The 13792-nt window shown below is 44.0% G+C and overlaps 1 protein-coding gene across 4 annotated transcripts in view; it reads left to right on the forward strand.

Moving 5' to 3' along the window:
- The window catches only part of LOC116690692 (furin-like protease kpc-1), a 298529-nt gene that overhangs the window by 203924 nt on the left and 80813 nt on the right, over positions 1-13792 (forward strand). The gene's annotated exons all lie outside the window — the stretch shown is intronic.

A 13792-nucleotide genomic window follows, 5' to 3' on the forward strand; every position in this document is an offset into this window, starting at 1 on the left:
TACAATTTTGCGGGAACCAATCACAGACCGTCTTATCTACCTGGGGGGTTAACACGATGACGATAGAAAAGCGACCAAGCAGCTTCTTCACATTCAACATAGCGGCCACCGAACGCCGCCGAAGCGCTGAAAATCCGTTGATCGTTGTTCTGATTGGTTGAAGGACTACCCAATTGCGTACAGAGTTATTTGAACCATGCCCGTTGGTCACGCCTCTTGTGCCGAGAAAATCCAGACCAGACCCCCCCCAGACCAACGCTCCATCTCTAATCTACTGAGCTTGGCGTGGTCTGGTGATAGCCAGACTAGTAACACCATGACCACCATGGTGCTGCCAGCCAACCAACCAGCTTCGCTAACTCCTATTATTCATCATCTACTGGATTCCACTATCTGCTTACTTGGGACTTTGAACAACTGTTTATCAAATCAAATTTCAGATCAATAACCTCTTGAAAACACATTCAGATACTATGTTATTAGTGTACTACTTATTAGGTGATACTAATAATGCTATAGAAAGCTTTTAATTATGCTACACTAGTGTTGTATGGTGCATGGCAGGCTTAGTGTGGACATATTTGCCTAACTGTGTGTTAGTGTTTCATGTCACAGACTCCCTAAAGATAATTCCCCGTATGGGAAGATTCATGATTTCATGAGTTTAACTGTGTATGGTTGTGTATGCTTATGTATGATTACAGTAATTATCCCTATGTGACCTAAGTGGGATAATTTCAGGTGAATTAATTACCACATCATTCATCTACATAAACCACCTTGAGTGCCTTAAAGCTTTCCTTTTTGAGCCCCTGTTACATAAAAACTGTAAAATAATATATTTATTTTTAAATGTAGGGTAGCTAACAGAACTCAGGTGGTACTTGTTACAAGTTTACTCAAGGAAACAGTCCACGATGGGTCACACAGGCATCATCTCCCACTTTTTTACTGCTGTATTTGCCATGTGCACGCACGCACGCCACTTTAATGCGCACACACACACCTACACACTCGTCGTATAAAGCCCTTCAACCACAAAAAGCAGCTGTTTTATGGCAGTTGAGACAGGTGATCTTGTCCGGGGAGGAGTGTCATTGTAATCCTCTAATGTTATTATCACACCCCCAGCGTGTCTGAGTGTCCGGACCCGCTCTGATTTATACAGGCAGAGGGTGGAGGAAATGGAGCTTCTCCCTCTGACTGTATGTAGGGTGAATCTGGGGGGGCGGGAGAGGGAGAGGTAGCCCTGTGCTCCTCCAGACATCACATAAACACTTTTACAATGCTTTTACAATGTCAGCCGGCCAATGACATATCGGTAATCAGTCATAGCGTTTGTGATGTTTTTCCTCTCACTCACCTTAACATTTCTGCTTCTAATTTACCGTCCTGTCCTCTCTTTGTAGTGTCTTTTCCCCATCCTTCTTCTCGCCTTATTTCCCCTTTTTCTGGTTATTATTACCCTCTTTCTGCCTTTCTGTTTCTGTCCTCCATCCGCTTTTTTTTCTCAGCTCGTCGTGTCATAAAATAGATTGTAATTACTGTGTTGCTGCGAGAAGAATGGATTAATTAAAATATAATGATGCCGATCACACCAGCGGGCATCTGTTGAAATCCGTCCATTTAGGGGGCTGTTGCCGAGGACTAGTAATGCCCCGATCATTCTGCAGCGGCCACGCTAATTATGAAGAATGCTTTATTGCATGGAGACGGACGGATCGACTCGCCAGTGCAATGAGCGCAGGGTCACTTACCATCAATGAGGTTGTTACAATACATTAAAGATTAGATGTGATATGTGTAATGAGAGGATCCATGTTAAAGAAAATTGAAGATAACACTGAATGCGTGCAGGTTGTAGTGGGAAATTAGGGATCTTTTCTTTGGATTCTGTAGGTGTATTAGGTATCAGTTGGTAGCTAGTTTGTGGTTTGATTCCTCAGATGAGGATATGTGTTGATTGTTCACTGACTCAGTGGTGATTTAGGCAGCTTATTAAAGAACTTGTCTTTTCTCTAGAAAAGTCTCTCATTTATATTTTCCCATTCCACATTTGTTAAAAAAAATGAATAGGGACCAATAGTAAGCATTAGCAGTGATACCCGGCATTGCAAAAAAACTAGATTAACCCTTGTGTTGTCCTTCGGGTCCCAGAGACCCTCCTGGATTCATTTGTATGTTTCTGCTACCGTGGCCTCGTCGTCCAAAGTCCCAGAGACCCTCCGGTGTCCTGAGACCCGTCCTGCACTTGAATGCGTATCCCACTACCCTCATCTGGTCCTCCGGGGTCCCGAGACCCGTCCTGCTCTCCAGCAAGTATCCAACTACCCTCATCTGGTCCTCCGGGGTCCCGAGACCCGTCCTGCACTCCAGCAAGTATCCCACTACCCTCACCTGGTCCTCCGGGGTCCCGAGACCCGTCCTGCTCTTCAGCAAGTATCCAACTACCCTCATCTGGTCCTCCGGGGTCCCGAGAGCCGTCCTGCTCTCCAGCAAGTATCCAACTACCCTCATCTGGTCCTCCGGGGTCCTGAGACCCGTCCTGCACTTGAATGCGTATCCCACTACCCTCATCTGGTCCTCCGGGGTCCCAAGACCTGTCCTGCACTCCAGCAAGTATCCCACTACCCTCATCTGGTCCTCCGGGGTCCCAAGACCCGTCCTGCACTGAAGTATCCCACTACCCTCATCTGGTCCTCCGGGGTCCCGAGACCCGTCCTGCACTCCAGCAAGTATCCCACTACCCTCATCTGGTCTTCTCGGGGTCCCGAGACCCGTCCTGCACTCAAATGCGTATCCCACTACCCTCATCTGGCCCTCCGGGGTCCCGAGACCCGTCCTGCACTCCAGCAAGTATCCCACTACCCTCATCTGGCCCTCCGGGGTCCCGAGACCCGTTCTGACTCCAGCAAGTATCCACTACCTCATTGGTCCCCGGGGTCCCAAGGCCTGTCTGCACTCCAGCAAGTATCCCACTACCCCATCATGGTCCTCGGGGTCCCAAGACCCGTCCTGCACTTGAAGTGTATCCCACTACCCTCATCTGGTCCTCGGGGTCCCGAGACGTCCTGCACTCCAGCAAGTATCCCACTACCCTATCTGGTTCTCCGGGGTCCGAGAACCCGTCTGCACTCAAATGCGTATCCCACTACCCTCATCTGGTCCTCCGGGGTCCCGAGACCCGTCCTGCACTCCAGCAAGTATCCCACCCTCATCTGGTTCTCCGGGGGTCCCGAGACCCATCCTGCACTCAAATGCGTATCCCACTACCTCATCTGGTCCTCCGGGGCCGAGACCCGTCCTGCACTCAGCACGTATCCACTACCTCATCTGGTTCTCCGGGTCCCGAGACCCATCCTGCACTCAAATGCGTATCCCATACCCTATCTGGCCCTCCGGGGTCCCGAGACCCGTCCTGCACTCCAGCAAGTATCCCACTACCCTCACTGGTCCTCGGGGTCCCAAGGACCTGTCCTGCACTCCAGCAAGTATCCCACTACCCTCATCTGTCCTCCGGGGTCCCAAGACCGTCCTGCACTTGAATGCGTTACCACTACAACCTCATCTGTCTCGGGTCCCGAGACCCGTCCTGGACTCCAGCAAGTCCCACTACCTCATCTGGTTCTCCGGGGCCCCGAGACCGTCCTGCACTTGAATGCGTATCCCACTACCCTCATCTGGTCCTCCGGGGTCCCAAGACCTGTAGAGATGTGTACTTGCCAAAGAGCGTTGTGTGGAATAAATCATGTTATTTTGGGGAATTAAAAAGAACATTGATATAAGAAAACTGAGGGATAAACTCTCAAATATGTATTTTGTGCTATCAGTGTGGAAAAATGTTTTTCTTCTCACTCTCAAAACCTAAGTCTTGTTGCAATTTCTTGCTCTCGTCTCAGGATTTTTCTCTCGCTGTGAAAAGAATGTCATGGGCGGGGCCACGTTTCTATTGGTCAGTCGGGTGAGCACCGTCTTGTCTTGGGAGTTGACTTGAATCATTACACCATTGTCATCGGCATAGATGCGCTGCCATAGTTGAGCGTGGAAGCTAACGTTAGCGAACTAGCAGCCAGCACGCTTCTATATAAATCCCTTTTAATGATCTTATGAGCGGTGGAGCGGTGGGCTCCAGGTCCTGCAGCCGCAGACGGACCGCCATCTGTGGGGATCGGCCAGCGTGGAAACCTTGCTAGAAAGCTTCGCTGCCGACCTTGACCGGATCTTGACATCGTCATCTTCACACAATCCAAATCTTATCCTACTTACATTTGTGAGAGGTGATCGTTCTTCTATTAAAAGTTACATAGTTTTTAAGAAATTTCAATGGAGATATAATCTTTTTAAAAAGTTCCACAGGGAGCATGTGCGCATTGTGACCAGATGGTTGCAGTGAAAGAAGCAGTGTCATGGCTTTGTAAAAATACCTTATAGATGTTGGGTTGGCATGGATGTGTGTGAGTGAATAAATGTATGTGTGCGTGTGTGTGTGTGTGTGTGTGTGTGTGTGTGTGTGTGTGTGTGTGTGTGTGTGTGTGTGTGTGTGTGTGTGTGTGTGTTTTTGGTTTGGTGGAAAGGGTCGCCCGCATCCCAAACTTCCCATCTGTTTGACCTCCATATAGACTGGGAGGCAAACTCCTTTCTATGCCCACCCCCCCACCCCCACCCCCTTTCACCCTCAGCTCCCACCGCCATGACGACAATAAACATGTCAGCCGCCACACGCCAGAGCAATCTGCAATCAGATTTACTGTGCATGAAATATGGTGCTTCTTTTATTGGTCCAAAGACTTGTCACTCATGATTTATAGGCTGGTTGCCAGGCCGGCTGTGATGTCAGCCAGCTCCCAGCACCCTCGGGAGAATCAGAAGGGAGAGAGGGAAAGAGATAGGGGTGAGGGCTGTGTGTGTGTGTGTGTGTGTCAGAGAGAAGGAGGAAAAAGGGGGGAAAAGGTGATGGAAATGGGTGAAAAGGAGGGGAAAAAAAATAACACGCATCCATCCTGTTCCTCTCTGTGGTGAGTTTATCAGGTTGTGGGAGCGAAAGTGTCAGTTTCTTTTTTTTTTTTTTTTTTTTTCTGGCCGAGTACAAATGGATATCCCCCTCCTCTCCTCTCCTCCAGCAATGCTCGCTATCCTTTGAACACTGACACCTATTGATCACATGGTTGGCGGAGGCTAAAAAAAAAAAAAAAATGAACGTGCGATTCACATCTCCACTTGAAGCCTCCCTGACCCAGAAATAGAAAGTGAAGAGTCGGGTGTTAGCTGCTCGCGTCCGGGGATGACGTAGGGTGTAGGAGCAGAACGTCCGAGCAGGCTTAATTTCATGTAATCTCTTCTGATAGCATAGGTGCTCCTACGGTAATTATCCTGTGGGAGATTTTGATAGAAAATAGCAGCGTTAGAAAAGATCAAAGACACGCCGCCCTTTCTGCAAAGACAAAGTGAGTATCAAGGAGAATGCGTGAGTGGTAAAACGATGTCTTAGCAAAAAAAGACAAGAAAAAAATCCTATGCATGGCATTAAGAAATGAGATAAGATTCAATCCCTCTTTTGAAAAATGAGACTCCGTTCACAGAGAACTATTAGAATGTTTACATTTGCGGCATTTTGTTCCGTATCAAAATAATTAATTGCCTCCATTTTCAAATTAAAAGTACATTACAACACAATTAAGGATGCAAATGAGTCTGGGCCTGTCACGAGGAGCCGGAGAAAGTGAAAGAGTGACTGCGTTGATGTATGAGGGGTTGCGTGCTTTTTTGTGTATGAGGTGTGTCAAAATGGATCATTGAGTGTGTGTGTGTGTGTGTGTATTCGGATACAGAACAAATGTGTCTTGCTGCCTTTATTGAGGAGGAAGACTCTGTGTCGAAATTACATCAGCATAGGGGAATAAATCAGAGTAACAGAGTAATTAGGTCACTCTTCCCTCGGTATCTGATCGACCAGAGGAGCAGATACTGTGTTATTCTTATTGTGTTGAAGGCTTCTGTCACCGGTTTCAAAAAAAAAAAATCACCCAACATAAACACAACCATGCACTTTAACACACACACACACACTTCTCTATCCCTGCCTCCTTACCAGGGGCTCTGACTTCCAGCGAGCCTGTTCTGTGAAAGATGTCTACATCGTGCCAGAAACCAGTGACAGTAAAACATAATTTTGCCATAACCTTCCCTCTTTGGAGAGAAAACAGATATAAAAGTATATAGCCTGTGGTTTACTGCGAATCCCCCTCACACAGCCTGGCAGCGGCACGCAGGGCTGATGGATGCCGGGCGTCGGCCCGACTTTTAATTGCTCGTAAATTTTTGATCCGGGGAAAACGCCACGTTCTCCTCGTCCCCCGGCGACATGGGTGACGGAGCCGCTCAGGAGGGAATAAAAGCGTCTCGGTGAGGAAGATGGGAGCGAGAGAGAGAGGGATACACACTGAGAAAGACAGGCACATATCAGCAGGTGCTCAGTAGCATAGGATGTAGAAGACTCTGGGAGTGCATAAAGGACCTTTATCAAGTATCAGTATGATCCACTTTGATATGGTGAATGCTCCTCTTTGACAATGTCCACATCATCAAAATGCGCTTTCATGAAGTGTTTTATTTTATCTCTGTAAACCATGATGATGCCAAAATGCCAACCCCATTCTTCTAGATCAATGTTTCCCAAACTTAGGGTCGGGACCCAAAATGGGTCGCAGACCCGTTTTATTGGGTCGCCAATTGGCAGAGAACAGACTAAATGCTCAGCATGACCTCAGAATGGGGCACTTTCAAAAACCGAACCTAGACTAGATCAGCTGGTTGATATCGTCAACCAGCCACATGCATCTCATTAAATTCAAGTCAGCATTATTTAAAAAAATGTTGGTGTCAGTACTGAGGGATGATGGGAGGGGATAAGAAAATGAGCTGAGAAAGGGGTGAGACACAGAAAGGAGAATAGAGACCTTTTCTGTTTTTACTTTTATAATGGAAGAAATATACTTCATATAAATTTAAATTCATGGTTTTGTTCCATAAATTTGGGTCCCGGGGAGACACCAAATTTCTCTTTTGGGTCTTGAGCTGAAAAAGTTTGGGAACCACTGTTCTAGATATTACTATTATATTGTATACCACTCATTTGCAGCAGCAATTAGGTTTTGTAAGAAATGTAATGCAGTCCAGATTTTTATACAGCAACATGGTAAGTAAACATTTTTAATTATTGTATCTGCTAAAATACAACATATTACTGTAACGCTAGTGAGTGTTTGCGTTACCTATTAACTAGTCGTGATTACATACTAGTACTTTCGGGGCGTGGATAGAGGAAGAGCACGGAGAGAGCTTTGACTGTAACTTGGTTACAACTCGAGACTCATAACATACATGCTTTAGCATCTCATCATATCCCTCCGCCAACCTGTTAACTGAATTACAGACGGGGTTGGCCTACATGTTAGATAGACCTGGTTAAATTAAGGAACTGAAGCTATAAATGATGGAAATATAACTTATTTCAGTAACCCTACAAACAGTCACTTGTTAACTAAATATTAGCAAAATAAATCTCATCCCACATTAACACTGAAATTATCATTAAAATGTTAACTCTATACTCTGCGCTCTATACTCCATACTATGTCCATTTACCCCGGCCACGTCTCCAATGGCACAAAGGGGGGGGGGTCTTGACTAGAGATGGTCTGATTCCATTTTTTCTTCCCGATACCGATTCTCGTACCTGATTGTGTATTGGCCAATGCCGAGTACTGATCCGATACTATCCCTGAATGGATGTGATATGACTGCCAACATTGTTGTTTGGCCTGGCTAACATTGAACTCTTTGTAAAACACGAACAGACAATATACTTTGTAAAACTTTCTTTAATTATCCAGTTTGATATTCAGTCATAACGGAAAAAGAACATCAATGAACTATTTTAAAGGACATTTTTTGCAGATTTGTGCATAAACTCCAGTACCGCTAGCAGCATTTTAGGCAGTATCGGATGCTTTTCCGATACTGGTATTTGTATTGGAGAATCTTTAGTCTTGACCCTTTGGGTTATAGAAAAAAAACAATGGGTTGTTTGGGGAAAAAAAGTTGAACCTGGATTAATTTTTGCATTAAAAAGTGTGATCCATCAATGCACTTTGGTCCATTATGTGCAAGGGCCCAAAGATGGTTTCGTAGGTGGTTTTTATCACGTTGAAGTATTTTCAAGTGTTTATTTTTTGGAAAAGGTTGGTTTTAATTGTTTATTTAATGGGGTGTAACGTCATGATTGACAGCTGTAACAGACTCACAATTAGTTGGGCGGATATACAGTGTGGGCGGGACTTGGATACCATAGCTCCACCGCCCAATCACTACTCTGGCTCCGGGATAATTTGGCTTTATTTTTGTACAGTGGGAGAAAGTAAAAACGCGTAATCCATATTTATATACAGTCTGTTGTCTGAACACACATATAGAGCATAAGAACTTGCTAGTGGCCCCTATAGGCTGTGCTGATTGATATTGTACATCTTGTCTATATCAACAACGTTTGGTTTCCGGGATTATTTAGGTTCCGCTGGAAATTCTGCCGGATGTCTTTCTTTTTGGCCGGATGTCCGTCTCCTACAACTTTCTTTGTGTTGGTATTTTAACACGCCCATATTCTGCTCATTTTCAGGTTCATAATTGTATTTTGAGGTTGTACCAGAATAGGTTTCATCTTCAACAAACACCATATTTTGTTGTATGCACATTGTGCTGCTCCTCTTTTCACCTGTGTGTTTAGGCTGTTTTAGCTCAGAGTGAGACATCTGACTTATATACCCTTTGTGGGAGGTTGCAAATGCTCAGTAGATCGGTAAGATCCATCAGCTAGATAACTCTTTCTCAGCTTTGGTCAGTCCAAGGCAGGATTAGCTGGGAGACTTTTTAGACCAGGGCCAGTGTGGAATACCGGAGAACAGGACAGGAAGTAAACAGGGACCGGAAGTAGTCTTCTTTGGAGATTATGGTCAAATGGTGGCTTTTGTAGCAGTGCCTCTGTGGTAGAGAAAGCCGTGCAGATGTTGACAGCTCAACCGGAGACTGAAGACAGAGGACATTCAGAAACTGGATCTCACTCAAAACAGCATGGTGTTTTTTTTCCAAGTTTGTATGTGTCTGAAAGCACCAGAAATCAAAAATGTTATAATGGGCACTTTAACCTCCGGTGGAGTCGAGGACTATGGTACCTGGTTCAGATCTCTGCAGGGTAAATCCAGACAGCTAGAGACTATCGTCCAATCTGAGGACTATGGTTACCTGGTCCTCAGATCTCTGCAGGGTAAATCCAGACAGCTAGCTAGACATCTGTCCAATCTGAGACTATGGTTACCGGTCCTCAGATTCTGAGGGTAAATCCAGAAAGCTAGCTAGACTATCGTCCAATCTGAGGACTATGGTTACCTTGGTTGGTTTAATTGATGACAGTCTTAGTTTTAAAGGACATGTTGAAAAATTGGTTAAGAAACTGAGACTGAAATATGGCTTTTACTTTGAAATAGGCTATGTTTTTCTTTCAATGCAAAAAGGAAAATTGTAGCTGCAACATTACACCCATTTGGATTATGGTGACCTCATTTATATGAAGCCCCAACCCAAGTATTGAAACTACTGGACTCTGTTTATCATGCGCATCTGAGGTTTATCACAAACTGTAAGCCTCGCACACACCACTGCGAACTTTACACACGTGTGGGCTGGCCAGGTTGGAGAATCGTAGACTCAATCCTTGGTATATGTTCATTTATAAGGGTATTCTGTCTGCTCCCCTCATATCTGTGTGAGTATATTCAACCAAAAGCGGATAGACTGTATTCTTTACCGTCACAAGACTTCCGCTACTGTCTGTACCAAGTGTCCGCACAGAAGTTGGTAAAGTGGCATTTCACATTCTGCCCCCACAACGTGGACAATTTACAAAAGTTCTGGAAATTGAAGGAAGTGGTTGCAATCGGTCAGTTAAACTATTGCTCAAGGTTGGAAATAATCTATGGTCTGTAAAGTTTTAATAGTTTTTAGGGAATTGTTATGAAATTGTCTGTAATGTATGAATGTTGTTGTTCTGTGCCGCTGTGGCCAGGACTCCTTGAAAAAGAGATAGTAATCTCAATGGGATTTTCCTGGTTAAATAAAGGTTAAATAAAAAAAAAAAAACCTGGTCTCAGAATCTCTGACAGGTGTAAATCAGACAGCTAGCTAGACTATCTGTCCAATCTGAGGACTATGGTTACTGGTCCTCCGATCTCTGCAGCGTAAATCCAGACAGCTAGCTAGACTATCTGCCAATCAGAGCTTTCTGTTGCACGACTAAAAGAACATGTGAACATACACATGTTCCACCAAAACAAGTTCTTTCCCGATGCTACTTTTCTGCAGCACTATGGTCCTACCCTTTTGCTAGCAGTGCTATTATACTGGTCTCAGTATGGGCCACTTAGAATACATACCGCCATTACTTCTATAGAGATTCACAAATTGTCCATGTGAAGCATTTACTGTGGCTGTAGGAATTAGCGAACTCTATCGTAAAGGGACCACTAACGGGGGAATAACTGAGGGGCAGTACAGTAGCTGCATTTGCATCTTCAGCTCTTTTTCTTCTACTTTTACTGTGAAACAGTCCTTTAAGTGCATGTACAGTGTTGACAGTAATGGAGAGGAGAGTGAAAAATGGGGTTTAAAAACCGTCTCTGCCGACTTGTGGATGTTGCCAAGTCTAACAGATGCTCATTTGATCAATTTCTTACCAGGTTTGTCTTCCTCCCGAGATGAAAAAAGTGGAGATAAATATAGCTTTATCTCACAATCTGTTAGTTCACCGCAGTAAGGTCCGACATCCTGCCAAGGATTTAGATTATTTCCTCCTAGTGTGTCAGACTGGGTCTAACCTCAGATCACCTCTATGCTTCAGCTTCCATCAGTATTTTCTCCTTTTTCTCTGTTTTTTTCTCTCCTCCTTCCCCCCGCTGTTTGTGGTACATTCTCATTTGGTGGTTTTCGACTCACCAGGTTTGGCCTGTTTTGATCTCTTGCATTCTTACATTGATCATGCCTCAAATTCCCCCCCCCCCCTATACTGGGGGGTTACCCTCCTGGGGTGGGGGTTCCCTGCGTTGTGCATTGGCGACGGTTGAGTTCTGACATCTTTGATTTGCCACGACCGTAAAGCTAACCTGTCCCGGCGCTGAGAGCGAGTATGGTCACGTGACTGCACGACGACGTTTGATTGGTGAAACACAGTCACGTGGTAGAGCCTTCAGTCTCTCTCTCTCTCTCTCTCTCTCTCTCTCTCTCTCTCTCTCTCTCTCTCTGTCAAAATAAAACATTAAAATAAGACGTACGCACACGGGGGTAAAAACAATGACGCGTAGAATACCAAAGAGGTAAAAAGAGAAGTAACGAGCTCATTGTAGCCTGATGTAGCGGAGTAAGACAGTTTCTTTTTCACTAATCTACTCAAGTAAAAGTAAAAGTATAGGGATTTAAAACTGCTCCTAGAAGTACAATTGTTTCAAAAACTTACTCAAGTAAATGTAACGGAGTAAATGTAACTCGTTACTACCCACCTCTGATCCAGTCAATGTACCAAAAGACACCCCCCAATATCTGCAGCCTCGTCTCGTCTTCGTCATGGAAAAAAAAAGTCGTTAAAACATATTTAGTCTTATATTTTGTCTCGTCTGACAAAATTACCCCTAGTCCGTAAATCCAAGTTGTTGTCTGTACGGTGCAAACAGGAACTTCTAGTAGCCAGAGCAGCATGCCTTTTAATGATGCAAAAATGCAGTCTAGCTCAACAGATGTAGCCTACATGGCTGTGAAGAAGCCTGACAAGTCCCTCCCCTTCTGCTATCTCCGCTTTCCAATTTCCAAGGGCACCGTAGCTTCATCTGGGGTTTAGTGCCACCTAGGACGGCTGTGATCGTTTTCCCCCTATCCCAGAATAGATGTGGCCTGATCATGCTCTAGCTGTGACACAGCGCTGTGGAGATACACCTGGCATCAAACTGGATTCATTCAGCAGATGTAGATTTGTTTTTATGTCAGTGTTTTTTATCCGTTTTTACCAGATTTGCTTGACTGACAGGTGTTATTTTTACCTCACGATCCAATGCTGAAGCCAGCCTCTTTGACAGTAGACCGGAAACTGACTCAACGTGCTTGCAAAGTAACCAATTTTTATTTTTATCTGGACCTCCTTCCGTTCTTCGCTCAACCTCACATTTTTATTAGAATTTCAATTATGCAGGATGGTCCAGTTAGCTGTCAGTGGCATATTTTTCTTGTCAACAGCCTAACAAATCTTTTCATTTCAAAGTCAAAAGTCAAATTTAGTCTCCCTAAGTTCCACTTGTACCATAAGCTTTTACACCAATTTGAGTTAGACTGAAATTTCAATTTGTTTTGGTGATGAGGTTAAAATACAAATAACTATACTTTATTGTTTGGTTAAGATTCAAATGGAGTTTTTGCAGATGAGATACTTTATTTGTCATTGTACACAGATGCAACGAGACATTGTTTGGAACAAACCTGAGGTGCCCACAGCTAAAAAATACTAAAATACATAAGTAAGTGAAATAAATATATAGTTACACATGATATGGAAATTGCAATTGTGTGTTTTGTTAGCAGCTATAGTTATACTCTACATGTATGAGGAGAATAAACGGGCGAAAATGAGGCGTTCTAGACTATTTCCAACAACTTCTGGTATTATAGGGAAATACGCAGATATCAGTCCTTCCAGAATTTTTTTTTTTTGTGAATGTTGCGGGCAAAAATTATTGATTATGTGGCACGTTTTCTTAAAAAAGGCAATGGAATGTGAGGGATATTTATGCAATTTTATGCGATGAAATCGCAGGAACTTGCAAAAACTGCTGTTTGATGAAAAAGAAAACGTTTTGTCTTGTCGCGTAATAATGTCACTTCATAACGTTCCCATGGCAACAGGGGAAAATGGCTGCTCTTGTGGGAAGTAAACGCAACATATGTGACATATATAGACTTAGACTAGACTTAGACTTAGACTTAGCTTTATTAATCCCTTTGGGATGACTCCCTCAAGGAAATTAAAGTTACCAGCATCCAATACAGCATAAGAAGTCACATTTATGTTATATATATATCTATCTATATATATATATAGATAGATATATATCTATCTATATATATCTTTTTGTATATATTATGAAATCATGCAAGCCCTGCATTGTTGTGCGCAGAAATCGGCAAATATGAATGTGCGGCTGATTATGCATTGAATTATGCGATTGCATAATCACGTTTTTCTGGGGGGAATGATATATAGATTGTAGTTTTGCGTTACATCCTTCCTATTTATACATATAAGTTTAGTTTGCCATTACCTGACAAAGAATCGGCCAGTAATAAGTGTACCAACGTCACCACAGCAACGTTCTAATGTAAGCATGATGATTATAGTCATCCATATTCCCCGATGTTATAGTTATAGAGTTTTTTCAAGCTGACTGACTGCCTGCCATCCAGTCATCCTGCAGGCTGACCGCCACGCCGACCCAGAGCTCGCTGCCAGCGGGCACAAAGGCAGAGAGACGGGTGCGCCTGATCAACCCCGGTAGTGTCAGCCCAATTACTCATTCTCTTAAAGGGCTATTAAAACATAATTGCCCGGCGATTTACATCCAAGTTAACGTGGCCCCGAGATAATTTATTATTTTCCATAAGCCCTTTCTTTTGTGTGCTGACTGAAAGAGTGTGGAGGGGGGGT

Source organism: Etheostoma spectabile, chromosome 6 (genome assembly GCF_008692095.1).
Source record: "Etheostoma spectabile isolate EspeVRDwgs_2016 chromosome 6, UIUC_Espe_1.0, whole genome shotgun sequence".
Classification (NCBI taxonomy): Eukaryota; Metazoa; Chordata; class Actinopteri; order Perciformes; family Percidae; genus Etheostoma; species Etheostoma spectabile.